The 12,689-nt window shown below is 41.6% G+C and overlaps 1 protein-coding gene across 1 annotated transcript in view; it reads left to right on the top strand.

Annotated features, from left to right (window-relative positions):
- RHEB (Ras homolog, mTORC1 binding) overlaps positions 1-12,689 on the top strand; it is a 47,830-nt gene that overhangs the window by 14,888 nt on the left and 20,253 nt on the right. The gene's annotated exons all lie outside the window — the stretch shown is intronic.

Raw genomic sequence — 12,689 nt, 5'->3', positions numbered from 1 at the left:
ACATCTATAACTTGGGTAATATTGTACATCAACTATACTTCAATAAAACAAAGAAAAATCAAGTTTTATTGAGGTATAATTTATGTCTAATAAAGTTCCCATTTTAAGTGTAAAGTTAGATGGGTTTTGACAGATTTATTCACCTATGTAAAACCATTACTCCAATCAAAATAAAAAACATTTTCATCATCCCCAAAAGTTCCCTCATGCCCCACCCCACTCCCCGGCAAACACTGACCTGCTTTCCATTACTATCGATTAGTTTTTCTTGTTATAAAATTTCGCATAAATAGAATCACAATAAATACCCTTATTGTGTGACTTCTTTCATTTAGTATAATGTTTTGAGATCCATCCATGTTGTCACATATATAAGCAGTTTCTTTTTATTGCTGAGTAGTGTTCTGTTGTATGCTTATACCATAATTTGTTTCTCCAGTGTTTCACTGCTAAGAATAAAGCTTTGATGAGCATCTGTTGTATGTTTGTTGACACTGTCATTTCTCTTTGGTAAGCACCTTGGAATGGAGTTGCTGGGTCACATGTATAAAGTTTTTAATTTTCTGATCAACTACCAGTTTGCCAAAGCATTTGTACCATTTTACACTCTCGCCAGCAACAAATGAGACCCATCCTCCCTGACATCTGATATTGTCAGTTTTCTAACTCTTTAGCAGTACTGATGTGGTAGGCCATGGAAATTAGACTTTTCCCAATGACTAATGACATTGAGCGTCTTTTCATATACCTCTTGACCATTCATATATCTTCTTTTGTGAAGTGTCCAAGTGTTTTGCCTTTGTTATTGGGTTTTTATTGAGTTATGTATTCTGAATAATAGTTCTTTTTCATATATATATATATAATATTTTCTCCTAGTTCATGGCTTCCTTTTCATTTTCTTATGTTTCAAAGAACAGAAATTTGTAATTTTGTTAAAGCCCAGTTTATCAGTTCTTTTGATTATGGTTTACTCATTTTTTATCATGTAAGGAATCTTTGCCTATCTGAAGATCATAAAAATGTTCTCATGTTTACTTCTAGAAGTATAATTGTTTTAGCTCTGAAGTTTGGGTCTGTGATCCATTTCCAGCTAATTTTTGTGTCTGAGGTAAAGGTTCAGATTCTTTTCTAAACTTGAAGTACAATTTACATACAGTAAAATTTATCCCTTTTTGTGTTTGGCCCGGTTTTAGCAAACACTCTATAGTTATGTAACCACAACCACAAGACACAGAACAGTTCCATCAACCCCCCACAATGCCCTTGTGCCCCTGTAGTCAGCCCTTACCCCCTTCTGTTTTCTATCCCTATAGTTTTGTCTTTTCCAGAATGTAATATCAGTGGAATCACATCTGAGATTTATCCGTGTTGCTGTGTCTGTCAGTAGTTCATTCCTTTTTATTGCTGAGTAGTGTTCCTTTGTATGGATTTAATATAATTTGTTTATCCAGTAACAGGTTGAAGGACATTTGGTTTGTTTCCACTTTGGGACAATTATGAATAAAGCTGTTACAGATATATGCATACAAGTTTTTGTGTGACCATAGCTTTCATTTCTATTGGAAAAATACCTAAGAATGGGACTACTGGGTCATCTGATAAATGTGTGTTTTATTTTTAAAAAACTTTTTCCAAAGTGACTGTACCATTTTGCATCCCCACCAAAGAGAACAGTTGCTCTACATCCTCTCCAGTACTGGTATTGTCAGTGTTTTTTTATTGTAGACATTATTAATTAGATGTGTTATATCTCACTGTAATTATATTTGCATTTTCCTAATGAATAATAATAAGCATCATTGCACGGGCTTACTTGCCTTTTTTATATATAATTTGATTAGCAGCAGTTTTATTTTTTTAATAAATTTATTTTTGGCTGCGTTGGGTCTTTGTTGCTGCACACAGGCTTTCTCTAGTTGCAGCGGAGCTGGGGCTACTCTTCGTTGCGGTGCGCGGGCTTCTCGTGGTGGCTTCTCTTGTTGCAGAGCTCGGGCTCTAGGTGGACAGGCCTCAGTAGTTGTGGCGCACGGGCTCAGTAGTTGTGGCACAGGGGCTTAGTTGCTCTGCGGCATGTGGGATCTTCCTGGACCAGGGCTCGAACCCGTGTCGCCTGCATTGGCAGGCGGATTCTTAACCACTGCACCACCAGGGAAGTCCTTACTTGCCGTTTGAATATTTTCTTTGTTAAAGTGTTCACATATTTTGCTCGTATGCTTAATTGGGTGGTTTTCTTATTGTTAAATATTGAGAGTTTGTTATATATCCTGATTCATGCCCTTTGTCGGATAATGTGCTTTGCACATGTTTGCTCCAGGTCTGTGGTTTGTCTTTTCATCCCCTTAACAAGAATCTTTTACTGACCAGTTTTAATTTCAATGAAGTCCAATATATCCTCTTTTTCTTTATGGATTGTGCTTTTGAAATCTTTCTTAACTCAAGGTCACAGAGATTTTCTCCTGTGTTTTCTTCCAGAAGTTTCATAGTTTAGGTTTTGCAGTTGGTCTGTGATCCATTTTTTATCCTATACTTGTATATGGGATATGGTCAGGTTCTTTCTCTTTAATATTGATATCCAGTTGTGTCAGCACCACTTGTTGAAAAAGACTGTTCCTTCTCCCTTGAATTGCCTTTGCACCTTTATCCAAAATCAGCTGATCATTTATATGTGTGGATTTATTTCTGGAACCTGTATTTTGTTCCGTTAATCTGTATGTCTGTTTTTATGCCAATACCACATGTCTTGATTAACTGTAGTCTCCTAGTAAGTCTTGAAATCAAGTACATACTTGTTTCTTTTTAAAATTTTCTGAGGTTCTTGTTTCCCTTACAGATCAATTTTTCCTTTTTTTTCCTTTTCTGGTTTGTATTAAATACCTATTTTGAAGCAGGTTAAAATGCCCATTTTTCATTTCTAGTCCATTTTTCAGAATTTCATCCTGATCTCCCTAGTGTTTCATCCTCTCACGTCCCTCGCCTCAGTAGAAATTCTCCAGTGGGGGTTCTTCCTTTTTTGTGTGTGTGTTTCTGGCCACACCGCGTGGTATGCAGGATCTTAGTTCCCCAGCCGGGGGTCAAACCCATGCCCCCTGCAGTGGAATCATGGAGTCTTAACCACTGGACCGCTGGGAAACTCCCTGGCTGTTCTTTTTTAAAAAACATCACCACCACTTTCTAATCCTGTTGGGGGGAGGGGTGTACTTGACTTTTCACATAGGTGCCTTCCTTTCTGTTAAGATTACAGGATCCTTGTAGGTGGCAGTCAGGTGTATCATACTGACATCTTTTTCAGAATTCAGGTGATCATAGAATCCTATTATGGAATAGGATCAGTTGATGTGTGTGGACTTAAGGTGTTGTGTGTTTAGTCATCACATGCATGAGGGTTCCAAGGCACAAAGGCATTAACTTCCCCAGAGACATGGCTGGGGTTCACACCGTAACCTGAATTCAAATGCTGAACCTTAACCCACAGTCCTGTTTCTATTAATTATATTTCCTCAATGCCAGGGTGTATTGTGGTTTTAATTTACTAGTGTGCTCTCATCAACCCCTGCCCCGCAAAGCTGCCGTTAACAGATGATGTTTCTTAGAACAAATGGAGTCCTGGAAATGGGAAAAGTTGATTATTACGTGGTGAATACTTTTTGCCCTGTGGCGATAACCACAGTTATTCCATTATTTACTTGAAATGTATTTTATGTGAAATAGTAGGAACTTATTTCAAAAGATGTTACCTAGATTTTTTTTAAACAGAGTATTTGTGAAAAAAAAGTTTTTTCATATTCACTTGATCATGTTTAATCTGTTTTTTCATAAGTTTTTTAAAGTAGAAGCAATTCCTTGGATAATCTCTGGAAACTCTGGGCATGTTCAGTTACAGTCTTCACAGACCTTTATAAGATTAATTTCACCTATTCGAGTTATTCTGATGGCTGCTTTTTCTTAGTAATAGAGTTTTTGTGTGGCTGGGAATTTGGGATTACAGATTGGTGTTTGAGTTGTTTTCCTCTTACTTCCTCTGCCCTCTTCCCATCTTTACTCACTCTTTTCTATTGGGTTTTTTCATTGGCCATCATCTGGCCCCAGTCCACAATCCTCTTGTGGGGAGCTTGCTTGTTTCCTGGTAGGACTGCGTCCTGTCCCATTTGCCACCCCCATCCCAGGCACATAAAAAATATGACCCCAGTGCTTGGTCAGCAGCTTTCTTTCAGTTTCTGCCTCTGGCCTCTTCCAAGGATCATTCAAGTCAATTATTAGAAGGCATCACTGATGTTTGTTCCTTGAGAAATTTTTTTATATATATAATTGTTTAATATATTATTTATTTATTTATTTGTGGCTGTGTTGGGTCTTCGTTGCTGCGCGCAGGCTTTCTCTAGTTGCAGCTGGCGGGGTCTACTCTTCATTGTGGTGCGCGGGCTTCTCATTGCAGTGGCATCTCTTGTTGCAGAGCACGGGCTCTAGGTGAGCAGGCTTCAATAGTTGTGGCATGTGGGCTCAGTAGTTGTGGCTCGCAGCCTCTAGAGCGCAGTCTCAGTAGTTGTGGCGCATGGGCTTAGTTGCTCCGCGGCATGTGGGATCTTCCCGGACCAGGGCTCAAACCCGTGTCCCCGGCATTGGCAGGGGGACTCTTAACCACTGCACCACCAGGGAAGTCCCCCTTGAGAAATTTTACTTCCAGATTGTGTCAGTTAAGAGTGGGTGTAGAGTCAAGTGATAAGTAATGTTTCTTAAAGCAGAGAAGACTCCTATCACTCTAAAATACAAATTTATCAAATAGAAGAGGAGTGATTTGAGTGATATTTATAAGAAGATGCTAAAATTTTCAGTTGTGTTGCAATAATATTGCAATCAATTAGTATGCTCTTGACTGCGAAATAATTTGTCTCGTGCTGGCTTAAAGAATAAGGTTTATTCATTCACATAAATGGAAGACTAGTGGTTGACTAGTCAGTCAACTCAAGAACAGTTTCTTCCATCTCTTTTTTCCTGGCACCCTTGACCTTGGTCCAGGGGTTCTCAAACTTGTGGCACATTGGAATCACTCAGAGATCTTTTTAACAATCCCCGTGCCCTGGCTGCACCTGGTAGTAATTAAATCAGAATTACTTGAGGGTGAGGTCCAGCCAGTAGTTTTCGGAATTCCCTCTGTGTTTCTGGAGTGCAGGTAAGTTTGCGAACCAGTGTTCTAAACTTTAGAACTTGGTTTGGAGATCAGTATTACCAGGGAGCTTGGTAGAAATGGAAAATCCCACACCCCACCCCAGATCAAATAGATCAACAATCTACACTTTAACGTAGTCCCTAGGAGAACTGCTTATTCTTTAACATTAGGGAAGCCCTGCTTTAGAACACTGGTTTTCAAACTTCCAGACACGCTGGAATCACTGGAGGAGTTTGAAAAATACTGAGTGAAGCATGGGCCCCACCCTAGAAATTCTGATATATAGGGGTTACCTGAAGTGTTACCTAGAATCTGGGTTTTGCTATTGCATCCTATAGTATTCAAGACGTTCATTTGTCCCCCGTTATTTCCTGTAAATTGGTAGTTAAATCTAGCAGTTTGGTCAGATTTAGGTGGTTTCTTTCTCTTTTCCCTTCCCCAGCCTCCTTAAAATTGCTTCCAGGGTAGTGGTCTGTGTTTGTCTCATGAGACCCATGATATCTGGTTATTTCTCCTTTCATGGCATTAACAGCTGCTCCTCACCATTTCTTAGATCCATTCATTCACTAGTTTAAAAAACCGTGGTAATTATTTGTTACGTTCTTTTGTTTACAAGGAATAGATACATATTTTCTCCAATTTATTGCATTTCTTGTGCTTTTTTATTTTACTGTACTTCTCACTATTAGAATTTATGTACCAAGCAATTTCTGTCTGTTTGTTCGCTGATATATCCCGGCGCCTAGAACCGTGCCTGGAACATAATAGCTGCTTAATAGCTATTTGAGAAATTAATGAACTAATCCATACTCAGGGACTTGAAAACTCGGGATTCAGAATGGAATGAAATGTTACCAAGCTTGACACTATTAAAAATACAGGGCTTCCCTGGTGGCGCAGTGGTTGGGAGTCTGCCTGCCGATGCAGGGGACACGGGTTCGTGCCCCGGTCCGGGAAGATCCCACATGCCACGGAGCGGCTGGGCCCGTGAGCCATGGCCGCTGAGCCTGCGCGTCTGGAGCCTGTGCTCCGCAACAGGAGAGACCATGGCAGTGAGAGGCCCGCAGTACCGCAAAAAAAAAAACAAAAAAAAAAAACAGCCGTTGTGAGGCAGAACCGGGAGGAAAAAAGGTGTTTGGACAGCTTGGGGAGCGCACCTCCTTATTTTACAGAGTGAATAGTGCAGCTCTTCTGTCTGTAACTGATGAGGCTGCAAGTCCAGGTTTCAGTGCGAGCAGTGTAACCATTTAGCTCTGGGGAGCTGGAGGGGAGAATAGACCACCTGCAGCTTGGTGGCTGTGTCAGCATCTGGTCCCTATGGAGGCAGACATCCCAAAGTCACAACGTGCCTCTGGCCAATAGTTTCTTGGAATTGTTGTTATACGTTGCATGCTTCACTGTTCTTTGATTTCTTTTGTTAAGTGAAAGAGCTGCTGCTCTTGCTTAATTGCCTCCGTAGCTTTAGCCTCTGTTTTCCTGACTTTTTACTTCAAGGCTCCTCAAACCAGAGGCTACACACTTTTTGTCAGGTATTGTAGTCAGATTACTACAGGACATGCAGGTCACGCGCATCCCCATGGTTGCGTTTGATCTGGGTTAGTGGGGTAGAGCTTTAAGTGACTGAGATCATTTTCTGGAGGATGCGCTTAGCTCTGTGGTCAGGGATATAGCACCCAACGGCTGCAGCACCCAGCCAAGTCTTTCTATAGCACTGAGAGCAGAAAGGGAACGTAAGTCAGGGTGTACTCCCCTGGATTTTTAAACATATTTAATAAGTATGTCAGAGGCATGTGAACAAACCATATGGATTGGAGTTAAACCAGTAGAGAAACGAAGAATGTGTTTAGAACTGTTTCAGGAGGAAGGTTTGGAGGAGACCAGGAGCTGGGATGGGATGTAGAGCCCAGGTCCTGGAATCGCTTCTGTGGAAAGAAGGGTGCGCTGCCCGCTTCCTCTGTGCCGTGGTAATAATTTGAAGAGGGCCAGGCAGGCGGGCTGCGTTGCACAGCCCAGGGGCTCCCTTCACACTGTCTGACGTGCACAGAGCCAAGGCAAAGGTGAGTGGAAGACAGCGGTGTCACAGCAGTTACCTCTAAGGTTCAGCCCCAGCTTGTAGTCATGGCTGTGTCCCAGTTCCTGGCCCATGTTGTGTGTTCTTTAAATGCTTATGATCTGAGCTGCTGGGAGGAACTGGAAGATTTGGGAACACCCTGCATACAGGAGGAGGTAGGTGATTTAGAATGGTCACATTTGAACTTGGCACCTGACGGGGGAGTGGTAATTAAACTTTAGGGTGCAGCACATGAGTGGGGGTTTGTTAATACTCCTGCCTGGGAGGTTTGGGTGGGGCTTAGGAATTTGCAGTTGCAGTAAGTTGCCCTGGGATGCTGCTGGAACCACACTTGGCTGCTTTGTTGGGAAAGGGACACTCAGAAAGGATTCCTAGAGACAGAGGACAGAGCGGGGAAAGGCCACAGCTTGAGAATGGTTGCCAAGCCACAGGGTTGGGAGCTTTTCTGCAGCTGAGGTCAACAGGCTCACAAAAGGCCAAAGATTAGATTAAGATCATAGAATTATCAGCCCAGAGAAAGGAAATTGACAGGTTCTGATAAAAGAGTAGTGCATGGTGCACAGTGATTTATCTTGGGACTTAAACTGATAGGGAAGGAAGTGAACCGTGGTAGAGATTGGAGATTCAGGAGACTCGTAGAGCAGGGTATATCTAACTTTTTGGGCTTCGGTCTGTAGTAAGAAATACATTGTACGTTGTGACCCAGTCATAAATGTTTATATAGCTGAAAGTTCCATGACGACTTTATTATTTGCAGTCCACTCTGGTGTTCCTATTTCTTTAAAAACGTGCTAGTCCTAGCTCAGTATGTTGATTTCATGATCTGGTGGGTTTACAACCCCTGGTTTGAAAACATTGCTTCCAGAGATGGTCTGGATTAGGTGATGGGAGTCAGAAGGTGACGGCACTGGGAAGACACACCACCTGCTTATTGATTGGTTCATGGGAGGTGCAGGGTTGGAGGTGGAGTCGTCTGGGTGTTTCATGTCATGCTCAGGAGTTGGTTGCTGAAGTGTGTGGACGTGGTTATTATTGGTGGCAAGACCCCATAAGCTTGGAAGCTGAACTGTTAGTCAGTTCGTCTGCATGGACATCGAAGTCCCGTAAGGCAAGCTTAAGGACTCAAGGTAAAAATGAAAGCAGTTCTTGGGATGGGTTGTATGCTAGGTGCATGACGTTGGTCCTGATGGACCCTTCTGCCCAACGATTTGATAGCCTAGCAGAGTGAAACCTACTCCTCCCCATTTTATCCCCGTGAACAAGTGACTGTCTGCTGTTCCAGACGATGGTGGTTTAGGGGTGGGGAGTGATATATAAGTAATTTTTTTTCTTTATGGAGAATAAGCATGAAAAGTTGTTCAAAATTAATCTGAAAAGTATTAAAACGTTTGTATAAATAGTGCCTATTTTATAACAATTGTGAAGTGTGAGAGATTTAGTTAACGACCTTGAAGGTATATCTTCTGTTGTGGAAATACTGGGTGAAAAAACTTACTGTGCTAAATTACCATTGCAAAAAATATATATATGACAATGCTGTTTTCAGCTGGTAAAAGTTCAGAAGAAACTTTTTAAAAATAATTTTTATGACTTTTAAAACTAAGGCGGTTCTTAGTTTGGAGGGAAAATATTTGGAAGTTAATTGTGGGATATTGAGATATATTTTCCAACCTCTTATAGTACTGTTATATCATAAAACGAGTGATTTGTGTCTGTGTTGATAAACACACATCTGGGCACGTGCTGCTTTTCCACTTATTTCAGATCACTCCTATATTGCTTTCGTATAACATTTCTCCAGAGTTGATCTGGAGTTGAGATTCTCTTCAGACTGTACAAATTAATGCACCTTTCGAGAGCATGATCATTGTTGAAACATATTCAGGAAATAACTAGTGTCTCAGAATCTGAATTTGATAAGGACAAAAGCCAAATAAATGTATGAACTTATTATGAGGGGAAAATTTTAAAGGTGCTCAAGTAAAGAACATAATTTGCTGTAGATCAACAAAGTCTTTTGTAGCTGCTGCAAGCAAACTGCTTGCGAAACTTGATCAAAGAGCCGAATTGCTGCTTTGGAGAATGAGGATGGTAAGGACGTCTCTGAAAGCCAGAAATTACTAGAACCAGGACTGAGAACACTATGAGCAGTGGGCTTTATTTACTAAGAATAATTATCATTTAGTGCTGACTTGTAAAGATTTCAGCACTAGTTGTCTTCTATATAATTCTACTTTTTAATGGAAACCGTAGAGAACCACTGTGTCAAGTCTGCAAATGTAGCCTCCCTGTCCCTTCTTGATTTAAGTAATTAATGATCTCCCTTAGGGGGGAGTCCAAGGATGAGAGCCCCAAGGGAGACCTAGCTTTTCTTCAGTCCTGCTTCTGATGAATAATCCCTTCTTCCGGGGACCAGTCTGATCGGGAGGCCCAGCTTGCCCCCTGAGGAGCTGCAGTTTTAAATCTGGCGTCCCAGTTACTTGTGCAGGTGATAGTTTGCTGTCAACCTGCATTGTGATTTGGGTTGAACTACATTGTCTGCTTTTGCCAGAATAATTACTTGTGCCTTCAAGTGGAATGTCCATTTAGCCTGTCAAATAATTTATGCCCTTTATAAAGGTACAAATGAGGAGCTCTTCTTGGGATATGTGCCAATAATTGTATTTTTAAGTGTGGTCCAGTTGTTATCTATAACTCCATCTTTGCACTTTATCTCACGCTGTCTTGTTTACTGTGTGTAACTTGCTTTTGGTTGTGGCTTCTGAAATTTCACCTGATCAGTCCTGAGGCTATTCTCCCCCTCCCCTCACCCCTGCAAGTAAGGCTGTTGAGACTTAGCTGGTGCCAGTACATAATAGTTTGTTACCGCCTAATCCAGTGTTTCCTACTGGTTTCCCTCCTCTTTGGGGGAACTTAGTATGTATATCACACCCTCTTTCTTTCACTATTTTTAATCCAGTTCTGCTTTTTAAAAGTTTTAAAAATCATTTTAAATTCCTTTTGTTTTTAATTCTTCAAAGGCTCTAAAGAAGTTTATTTTCTTTCTAAAATTTTTCAGTTTTGCTAACTTACAAAAGAGGGTTTTTTCCCTTGCTGCTTTCATTACATAAAATAGCTTTGCTGTATTTTGAACTAAATGTTCCTTTATGGGCTAGCTTATATAACATGGTTCCTTTTGAGCACAATCCGTTTGAAGTGTGTGGCGTTCCTGGACTACCACTGTATCCCTATGTCACAGGCAGGCCCGTGCTTGGACACCAGCACAGACTAGAACTGTGTTTCCTAGTCATGTGTATAAATTGACACCTTCTGTAGTATCTGAGTGTGCCCTTCAGAGGTCTGAGCCCACATGTCTACAGTGTGTTGGGCACTGCGCTGGTCTTGGTAGACTAATTAGTGAAAGAGAATTTCAGATAACTTTAAGCACTAAAAAGAAATAAAACAAGGCGGCTATGAGAGAGTGACTGTGAGGGAGCTGGCGCCACCCTCGGTTGGGCGGTCTCAGAGAAGGGACGTTTGAGCGGAGGCCAGAATAACGATAAAAGGGAGTCTGTACATTCAGAGATGGGGGGTGGCCGGGACAAAGGCACAAAGGCGGGCAGGAACTTGGCAGGGATAGAAGGATGTGACTGGAGCCTGGGAGGGCCCGGGAGGAGGAGGGAGGGCAGCAGATGAGGTAGGGAAGGGGGCAGAGCAGGGCACCCGCGGAGAGAGCCCGGGATCATGGGCAGGGTTAGGAGCTGGGGGTTATTCTGATGGCGGTGAGGATTTTAAGCAGGGAAGTAACATTTAATTTTCAAAAGCTCTTGTAGGCTGCTTTGTAGAGAAGGATTTCAGTTGTTCATCATTCTGGAGACGCTCTGAACAGTGCTTAGCTGCTCATGAGGAGCGGGCAGTCCTGCCAACTTGGGGCTTTTCTCGTTGTCTCCCCGCAGCCCCTACTTATAAGCTCGCGTATTAGTTAATTTGAGTGTATGGGGACTGCCCTTGGTGTGAAAACACTGTGCCCCCTGTGGACCGCACCTCTCCGTGGTCTGGAGGAGGACAGGCCCAACCCAAACCCCAGGAGTGTAAAACTGGTTTTACCAAACCTCTCTCCTTGGTTCTCCCTGCGCCTCCTTTGAGATGGAAGTTCCGTGAGATACGGCGAGCATGTAGAGTGTGTGCTTAATAATGATCTGAGGACGCGTGAGAGAAGGAAGGGTTTGGGGTGAAATTAGGGAGGGACCACTTCCTATTTCCTGCTGATAAAATCAGTCTGCCCTTCGTATTCGCCCCACATCCGGGGGTCAACCAGCCTCGGATGGAAAATATGGTGGGCGGGGGGCAGAAAGCTCCGAAATGCAGAACTTGAATTTATTGCACGCCGGCAGCTGTTTACGTGGCATTTACATTGTACTACTGGGTATTATAAGTGATCTAGAGATTCAGAAGTATGTGGGGAAATGTGCCAGGTTGTATGCAAATGCTACGCCTTTTTTTGTGTGTGGTATAGTTGATTTACAACCTTGTGTTAGTTTCAAGTGTACAGCAAAGTGATTCAGTTATGCATATATGTTATTTTTCATATTCTTTCCCATTATGGTTTATTACAGGATATTGATTGTAGTTCTCTGTGCTATACAGTGGAACCTTGTTGTTTATCTGTTTAGCAGTATATATCTGCTGATCCCAAGCTCCTAATTTATCCCTCCCCCCACCTTCCCCCTTTGGTAACCATAAATTTGTTTTCTGTGTCTGTGAGTCTGTTTCTGTTTTGTAAATAAGTTCATTAATACTACACTGTTTTATGTAAGGGACTTGAGTATCCTCGGATTTTGGTGTCTGAGGGGAGGGATGGCTGTAATGTGGCCTGTGTTCTTGCAGTGTTTCTTCACAGGTTATCCTCTTCTAAAGTCCTCCACTAGAAATTTACTGACAACAGGAGGGTGAGAACTTGGGGCTCTGATTCTTGATTTGTTAACATACAGGCTCAACTATTACTGGTGATTTTGTGAAGTCAGAGCATTTCTTTATTGTCTTCTGTGTGCCAGACATTGTGAGGCCTTCAATACTGAATGATTGAGAGAGAATTTCTACCTTGAAGAAGTTTTAAAAACCGACTTTTATCACATACTTTCAGATTATCCTCTTTAAAAACTACTTGGTAACACTTATAACAGCCATAAGTGAAGAGCCGAAAGAAACTGATCATGCTTTATTAATTTTGAGTTCAAAATTAATAGCCATATTTCAGGGACACCAGAGGAAATTAGCTTAAACCTTATTTAAGAGTTTGTTTACTTTTGACAAACTATATGATATGCCTACTGGTCGGTACTGTTAGTTAATGTCACAGACATGTGTAATTCATAATAGTGTAATTGCTTAAATTCCTGTAGTATATATGGAATTTATTTCCATTTAGAGTATTTCTTGGTAAAATAGTATAATTAAAGTTTTTTTACCCTA

This window comes from Monodon monoceros, unplaced genomic scaffold, assembly GCF_005190385.1.
Source record: "Monodon monoceros isolate NGI ecotype Baffin Bay Population unplaced genomic scaffold, NGI_Narwhal_1 Super_Scaffold_2, whole genome shotgun sequence".
NCBI lineage: Eukaryota > Metazoa > Chordata > Mammalia > Artiodactyla > Monodontidae > Monodon > Monodon monoceros.
This window is presented reverse-complemented; position numbering and strand designations above follow the sequence as displayed.